Source organism: Stegastes partitus, unplaced genomic scaffold, assembly GCF_000690725.1.
Source record: "Stegastes partitus isolate 25-593 unplaced genomic scaffold, Stegastes_partitus-1.0.2 Scaffold1643, whole genome shotgun sequence".
Lineage (NCBI taxonomy): Eukaryota > Metazoa > Chordata > Actinopteri > Pomacentridae > Stegastes > Stegastes partitus.
The window spans coordinates 91878-101320 of NW_007579374.1; positions in this window are offsets into that span (position 1 = coordinate 91878).

A 9443-nucleotide genomic window follows, 5' to 3' on the forward strand; every position below is an offset into this window, starting at 1 on the left:
CTTGAATCAAACTTGTTAAGGGGGCGATGGAGCAAATAAACTAAGTCTATATTAAAAAGAAACCAGTACAGAGAAAACAGAATGTAAGAAAGAAAGAATACAAAAAACAAAGGCATGAGAAACAAGAGTTTAACCAACAGGACCCAGACAAGTAAATGTACAAACGAGGAATGGACGAGTAACAGAACAATTTAAGACATAAAATGAACAAACAAACCAGCAAAGAAATGAAAGACAAGAACATTTATACACAAAGAACTAATTTCGGGAAACGAGGCACAAGTGAGTAAAGAGATGATGGTGAAACTAATGAGAGCGATCGAAAGAGGAGGGAAACAAACAAAGAGAGGAAGCAAAACTACAAGAGACACACAAGGATAGCGATCTTTTCAAAGACAAACAGAAAGTAAACCAAGAAGACAATCAAAGATCACAATAAAAAAAGGAGACGTCTATGAAACTGTTGACAGAACCTCCAGCTGCAAACAAGCTTGGTTTTATTCTTTCTATAAGGAATCGTTGATCAGTGATATATTTGTAAAGTTACACCTCTTCAAAGTCTGAAGGCCAAGTACAAAAACACTAACGCACACTGATAGGAATGTGCAGTGGTTGCAAAAAGCAGAAGCCAAGAAGCAGCCTGGGATGGCCACGACCAACAGCGACGCTACGTCCAGTAGCTACTGTTTATCCGGTAGAGCCGTTTTTTGTGGAACCATTTCTCTACAGCCATTGTTCTGATACATATGCTTTTTAACCACACAAAGAAGTAGCTCTGACCTCAAATGTTCACACTGATTCTGTATCAACTGCATGATTTAGGCTTCGCTTTCGATTTAGTTGAAGTTCTTGCGCAGACTTGGGGATGAAACCTACTGAACAGTTCTGGAAACAAGTGCAGAACGAAGCACCAAAAGAAAAAAGCTAAACTAAACTCTGTCCTGAGCAGAGGAAGAGTCTTGTACATGCTTATGTCATGTATGAACTTAATCAGAAACAGTTGAGTTATTATAATGTATACGAGGTCTTAAACTTACAGAAGACTATTTACTGTCTAAAGAACAAGACAGAGTGTCGCCTCAATGTGAGTAACGGCCTACAATAATCATCATCTGGCTCCATCACTGCATAAAAACAAACCTTAAAGCGTGAAAACTTTGACTCGTGCACCAAGTGACCAACTTTCATTCAACGAAGTCATCTCTAAATCTGTTGGGTTTTTCAGCACTCATTAACAGATCCGTGATTTATTCTGTATCGATGTCTTGGACTGTGTCCTCATTGGTCACATGACTCCAAGCTTCCGTGTTGTTTAGCCTAGCCTTAGCTTAGCACAAACCTAGCCGTCACCTTTCAACGGCGCCGCCGTTTTAAATCACATTCAAACAAACATTCAGTTTTTTTTCTCAGTAAATTTAAACAAATGAATGAACTAATCCTGACTTACCTTGCGTCTCTCTCACAGTTTGTCTTTTAGTTTTTATTCCATGTTGTAACTGACAGTTCACATTAAGATAAACTACAGTGTGTGTCCACTGTTAGTCTTTATAAGCTAGCCTGCCTCTCGCTCTTTGTCTGTCTTGAGTCTGTTTCTGCTGTTAACTTTTACAACCTTACACCCAGAGCGTCCTGTATATCTGCTCCGCTGTGAGCCAGCTTCCCTCCTTCGCTATTTTTACATCATCACGTTAAGAGATCCAGCGCTGCGGCTCTAATTTTAGTCCGGGGGTGAGGCAGAAGCAAACACGAGGAGGGCGGCCGGCGGCGTGGAAATGCAGGGATAAGACGTGAATTGTGAAAACGCTTGAGTGAAATTAATCTTCGTTCAACAGGTGCAGCAGCACAAACAGATCGGACGGCTGTAAACACATGTGAGCCAATAGGAAAATGATTAGATTACAGGTCGCTGGTGCTGCGAGTCTTTCTGCAGGCTCAAACGTAAATTACTTAAAGGAAGCTCTGCTGACTGGCAAACGGCCAAATAATGCAAAGACTGGGAAACACCTCCTGGTATAGAATAGCAGGCAGTCGTGGTTCCAAAACGTGAGTTTATTGTCACGCTGATGATGTTCGAGGACTGAAAGTTGGAGCTAAAAACACTCCTGGTTGAGTTATTGACACAGCTGTCTCGGAAAATAAACGATTCCCTGAACGAGAGAACAAATCCTGCAGCTCTTTGTTCAGATTGCAAATTAAAATGAATCAGATGGAAACTGGATTCTGTTTCCGAAGCAACGTCTTCAGTAAACTACCTTCCTGTACAATTCAACCACATTCTCAATTATGTTTTAACAGAAATTCATTTATTGTTGGTTTGTCTTATCAGTGCATCTTTGCCATTTGTTTTACTGCTTCACTGTCACTCTTTCAGCCAACCAATCGTATATTAGATGGACTTGTCGCCATGATAACCCAGGAAATGGAGGAGACACCTCAAACATCTGTTAAGATGATGGTGAATACTAGCCTGTAACTACCTAAGGAGGGAGTCATAGGTGTCTTGGTGGCCGTCCTCACTCGTCTAATTCCCAGAAGATGGAGGACACGCTTCAAACAAGTAGGCGTAAAGAGTCGTATTTAAACCCAAACATTTATCCATCCACCACTGTTCCTAACTCGGACTTTGTCGCTCTTTCAAACTTCACCTTCACCTCCACCTTCTCCGCTACACCATTTTGAAACTAAGTTACATCCCTTTCATAATGTATTTGAGAATACGGTTTAGTTGTACAGGAACATGATTTTGTTGAGACAGGGTGGTCCCACGTGATTAATCGTCTTAGTTTCATTTATGATTGTAGACTTTTGGATAGAACTGTTCAAAATGGTTTAAGTCTAATCCAGAAGAAAGTAGAGTACCATCTCCAAACTAGAAAGATTAATGACAGTCATTCAAAAATGTACTTCAACTACAGCTTAAACACACTTTTTAGAGTGTACGGGTCAATCTATGAAGCTAATTAAGTGTTTTTATTTCGCAGTTACAGATACACAGAAGAAACAGGCCGAGTCCTGATGAGCATCAGTCATGAGTGTCTTCGGTGAGACCTGGATATGGAATTACAAGATGGTGTTTCATTCATTTGGATTGAAGCTGATCCGTGGAAAACTTTTCCCACACATGAATGGGATCTAATAACCATATGCCACTTGTCCACTCAGCGTTTAGCATGTGGGCTAGCTCCGTTACCAGCTGGGAGTTGGTGTGCATCCTTTCCGTCCACATCATTTTCAGATTGACATCCAGTTTTAATAGTTCAGATAATCTTGGTGTTTACAGCCCGTCTGACACCTTTTTAGCGACGGGATCATGTTTCCAGTGAAGTGTTCCTTGTTGTCTTTATTTAGGAAAGATGTATTCTGGACTAATAATGCGTGTAAACAACTATTTATACTCGAAGACTAACTCAGATGATAAATAAAGCCCTGAGGCTCCAGAACCTGCGGCATGACTCAGCAGAATAAACTGCTCAATCCTGCTTCGTCATCAATAAATAATGCAGGAATGTTTCCGACACACCTCTACACAGTGTGCAGCGACTGACTGAACTCCGCGTACATGCAGAAGCAGCGGAGTCGATGCCGCTGCTGTTTACGGGTCACTTTACGGTGAGGTCACGGAGCAGCAGGAGATCCCCTCATCTGTAACCGGATCCTCGGATCGCCCTGCTGCCGATGACAGAAAACTGCTGCGGGTCGATTTGAGCCGCAGACCAGACGGGTCTCAACCGGGCTTCGCTGCTATTTTTAGAACATCTACCGATTCAATCTGCAGGGATCTTCTTCATCAGTTTAATCTTCTCGGATGCTTGCATGACTAAGAAAACATGTCATGAATATATTCCAGACTGTATTTGTTTGGGTGGTTACTCGCATCTTAGTGACTGGAGCCAGAAAACCCTAATATAGTTGCTTCTGGCAATATTTTCTCACCGTCATAGTTTTGATGGCAGATAGCATTACACATACTGGGATACACATGATGCTCAGCTGTTGCTATGAAGAAGCTACTTAGAGGTGCATAACTTGTCAAGGGACCACCTACTACCCTGATCTTATGAAGTCTTCATCACCAAAACCCAACACCCAGGACAACTGACACACCTACTCAATAAATTGTTGCTATGATTAGGTCTGGTATTGCAAATTTTTCCCACTGTGTTACGTTCAGTTGTTTGTCTCTCATCAGGGAAAGGAATAAAAATCACAAAATCATAATTGCAAACTCTGTAAAATAAGAGTTTGATAACCAGTCAAACAACAAAATAAGAACTCGTCACAAGAAAATGCTGCCAGACAAAAGAAACAAACAGGACAGTCCATTCTGTTCAGTCGAACGCTGCTAGAAAACACTTACCAGCCCTTTTTAATGACCTCTTATTCTGGCTGGTTTTGGTTTTTAAGTCCCACATTGAATCAATTTTTTACCAAAACCAGGCACTGGGTAGAAATGGCATTTGGTATACTGAAAGCACACTTCATCTGCCTTCATGGACTCAGATTGGCCCCAGACCAAGCTTGCATCATGTGTTGATTCACAGAATAGCCTCCATTTGGCATGACTGGGTCCCTTCTGACACTGAGGACCCCATCACCACAGATGACCCTCCATATGTGAAGAAAGTGTGGATTGTTTCCACAGTCGCAATAAAGGAGCAACAGTTGGCCACTGTCATGTCTTGTATTGCTCAATGCGTCACTACCATCTTACAGAGAGGAATTCACTGTGGACGACTATAGATGGGGAATTGGTGGTGGAATTTCATGATAAAATAAAAACTCTCCCACTCTCGCTCACCAGATTTGGAACATCAAACCATCTTGTGCCTTCCCTCCATCTACCCAAAAAATTCACCTCCGTCGTCGTTACAGTGGTTTACATTCCACCATAAGCTGACACCAGCGTGCCGTGTTGGTACGAAAACCAACACTGGACATTGCCTTCATCGTGGCTGGGGATTTTAATAAGGCGAACCTCCAGTTAAACCAAATTATTACCAACATGGCTCACCAGAGGGAGCAACATACTGGACCACTGCTACACACCAGATGGAAGGTGTTGTGACGATGCAGGTAAGGCGCTGATGTGACCAATCAGAGGCTACGCTCCAGGACACCAAGCGATGTCGACTGGAATACCTTCCAATCCAACTCCAGTGATGTGAACAAGTTTACAAAAGTGGTGACAGGCTTCATTGTCAAGATGGTGGATGTTGTCATTTCCATGGTAACTGACCGGATTTTTCTGAACCTGAAGCCATGGGTTGATAATCCCATCGACACCACACTGAATGCACGCCCTGCTGCTTACAACTTGGGCCTTATCTCCGGCTGTACGGAGGTTTGAAGATAATAACCCAGATTGTAGCATTAGCATTGGTGAACATTACGAAAGCAGCCAGTAGAGATGGCATTGCAGGAGGAGTGCTGAAGTCCTGCGCTGACCTACTAGCTCCAGTGTTAACTATGTTGTTCAACCTCTTCCTGAGTCAGTGTTTAGCTACCACATGCCTGAAGAGAACCATCGTTGTTCCTGTACCGAGGAATACCTCAAACCTGCTTAAACATCTGTCACCCAGTAGCTCTCCCCTCTGAGGTGATGAGAGTTTGAAGAAACTAATCAGGAAACACATCTGTTCCTATGTCCATGAGTCTCTGGATCTACTTCAGTTTGATTACTAACCAAACAGATCCACAGATGTTCTTCCCGGTTCTGCACATCACCCTCACCCACCTGGACAGGCGGAGAGGCAACTACTTAAGATTGCTGTTCATTGATAAGAGCTCAGCCTTCAACATCATCGTACCGGCGAAACTCTACACCAAGCTGTCCAGTCTGGGTCTGAACACCTCTCTGGGTCACTGGGTTTCCTGTTCACTAGAACCCAGGTGGTCCTGTTGGGCAGAAATATGAACAGGTCTGTTGGGTTATGTATTTATATATATATATATATATGGATGAGCCTTATTTAGTGTGCCACTGTGATTTGTTTTTCTTTTTAAATCCCCTGAAAGAATCGTCATATCATGGTGATGGAGGGGTTTACGTGTCCCTGTGATCCTGGTATCTATGTTATCAGGGCAGTAGCTCCTGCTAAGGTCTCCCAAAGCAAACTGGTCCTGGAGGAGGGACCAGACAGAGCGATTCACAAAACCCCAGTGAAATCAAAACAATAGCAGTATCGGCCTGAGAAAATGTGTCACATCATCATGGCTTGCTGTGAGCTACACAACTTGGCCACCAGACAAGGCGTCCCTCTGCAGGAACCCCCCCAGACCAGAGGACCCCATGGACTGACACAGAACCTGTACCAGCTGCCATTCAAATACAAGGGAATTATACAGAGATTATCCTAACAACCTCAATTTGAGTTTCAGAGAAGTTCCTCTTCTTCGCCCTTTTTGATGATGAAAGGGGAGGAAAAAAGAAATCTTCACTTGCTTTATAAAGAGGTGTATTGTTATTATTATATATTATTGTATATGTGGTTAATTGGAGGCATTTCTGAAGGCATATGATCCCTAAAGTGCACGAGCATGGTGATTAAGAATAAGTGGGATTTATTTATGATGACTTACTGATAATCATGCGTACGACCCACGTACGCATGTTTGATAAATACTGATTTTTTTGTACTTACACACATTCTAAATTTAATTTGTAAGACAGAATTTAGAACCTTTTCTACACTCTGATGATAAACGAGTCCCCTGGAGAGGAGCTGGACTCGCCTTTTCCTGTGCATTTACATCCACGGCAACTGGTTTACCAAAGGTCATAGAAATCCTGACAGTTAGTACAGGGACACTTCTCTTCCATGCAAAGTTAACCCTGTTATAGTCACAACTGTTTACATTCCACCAGATGCTAGTTAGCGTAGCCCTGGGTTACCTGTACAGCCTTACTAGTGAGCTCATATCCAGAAGCAGCTCGTTTGACATCAGAGTTGCCACTAGAGGGGAAAACACACCAGATATGGTTTATTCTAACACCAAGAAAGGCTTCAAGGCTTTACACAAATGTTTTCTCAACCAATGTTTGCTTATCAAAAGAGGGAGCGTGTGCAGTAAGAATTTTATTAAATGTTTCATTTGTGCAGACATCAGTATGTGTTGTAGTCAAACTGTTATTTTTGATCCCATTGTCATTACAGCATGAAGTCACACGTTTTGTGTCTTTCACTTTCATTCTGGAGATTTGGCTTCAGAAATGTTTACAATTTTCTCCTGGATTGCGTCATTTTTCATATTTGATCTGATGTAGCAAATGCATGCTTGATTTGCTTTCTGTTGTAGTAAAGATCACTGCAGGCCAATTAAATCAATGTATGAACTCTAGTCACACTCATTTGTACAAACATGCACACTCAGGCCCACAAACTCAGTAGAATGTTCAGTATATTCATGCTTCAGAGTTGTAGTAGGACTTTCAGATTTAAAGATGTGTTTGGATCTTTGTACGGAGGAAACCACAAATGACCGATTCAGCACTTCTGTTTTTGGAAATCTGATTCAAGTAATAGAATGAAGTGTGACTGAATGCATGAGTAGAAGGAACGCTGTGGTGAAGTGAAGGCAGCAGAGCATTTAAAGCATCCTGATGACTGATGCACTACAGCTGCAGCTACAGCTCAGCTGCTTCCACTGCTGCAATCAAACACTCAGAAATGAAGCAGAGAAAGTAGCTGCAGACAGTTTGACAAAAGAATAATTTAAAAAATCATATTCATTTGATAGTAAAGTCGAGGTTTTATAAGAAACGCTTTAACATTTTAATCTTGTCTTGAAAAATTGTAATTTTGGCGTTTGATTCAGGGAATAATTACATTTCAGCACATTTTTTCTCACATTCAAATTCAGGCTGTTTGAACGACAACATCTGAGGAACTATTAAAGATAAAAACCTGAAACTTTCTCTGTTATTTCTCATCATGTCATTGATTTAGAATCTGCAAAATCCGACAAGCAGATCAAATAATCTCTGATAATGGGCGAGTTGAAATATGAATAATAAAATGAAGTCGTCGTAGAAAAGTCCCATCACACGTTAACAAAAACTGATAAAGCAGAAGTCAGCTAGTGATGTTTTCTGAACCACATGCAGCTGAAGGTCACAACAATACAAAACTAAACATGTAGAACAGCTTGTAATGTGCAATACTTTGTCTTAAAATTGAAAAAAATAATAATTTCATTGAACTTTCATAACTGGTGATTGTCGTCTTGCTCTTTGTATTTAACACATTCAAATTTGAACTGATAATATTTTCTGATTTATAACAGGAATGTGGAAAACTGTGTAATGTCAATCACCTGCAGTAATATTGTTCATATAATAATATCATGATGGAGGTGTGTTTTTGCAGCAGAGGACAGAACACACACTACAAATTGGTTTTTTTTACAATTTTAATCAAAATACAGTGGTTGGCATTACATCAGCTCATAAACACAGCAACGTGCCTCCATCTATGTTTGTCTTTCTACCTTCTCTGAACATTACAATCCTTTCATCACTACAACGTACAGTTTCTCTCTGACCAGTCTTATCTTCCATCATAAGTACAAGTTCTCACTATTACAGTAACCAGCAGTCAGTGAAAATGTTTTTTTTTTCTGGCTGCAAGTCATAAAATTAACACAAACCATTATGTTGTGAAAATAATTACATTTTTCAGCCTTTAAATAACCAGCAGGTTCAACCAAGGTGTCTTAAAGAAGACCCTCTGTCTCGATGAAACTGAGAAGAATATGATTCACCATTGTGATTGTGTGGTTTTAGTTGAATGTTAGTGTTCCAAAATTAGCTTTAGTGGTCAGGATATTAAATAAAATGGCATCTTTTCATCTTACCATTAAGTTGATGTGGCGATAAGTCCCTCATAATGTGACAAACGGGATTATTTCCAGATAAGTTGCCATTTATTGGTCATCAGTTCATTTGAGGAAAAGATGTTCGCTTATATTTGCAATGCCCTTAGATGATACCTGACCGTCACAAACACTTTCTCAACTAGTTGGAAATAAAGAAAACCTGCAGGTAGTGAAAAGTTCAGTTTTTCATTTATTGACATGTTTTTTTGTACCCAGTATTAAAGTCCATAGAAAGTTTGAGCTAAATGTTTGTGTCTATCTGCCTTTTGGGCCATTCATAGGCTTGTATGGTGGCATGAGGAACTTCCAAGCCTCATCCCAGCCCGATGGTGCCTTGAAGATGATCTTCTTTTTCAGACCACCAGGCTGGACCAAGAACCTCCAGGATTCTGCCCACTCTTCGGCAAACTTGTCATTGGTAGAATCCTCCAGCTTAAGCTTGGTTGCTGAACCTTTCTTGGGACGCGGTTGGGTTTTACCTAAGAGATGGCATCCTGCCCACTTCCTGTCAGATTGCTTCTCCTTCTCAATGGTGGAGAACAAAGACTTCCATGTTTTGTTCTTCATTG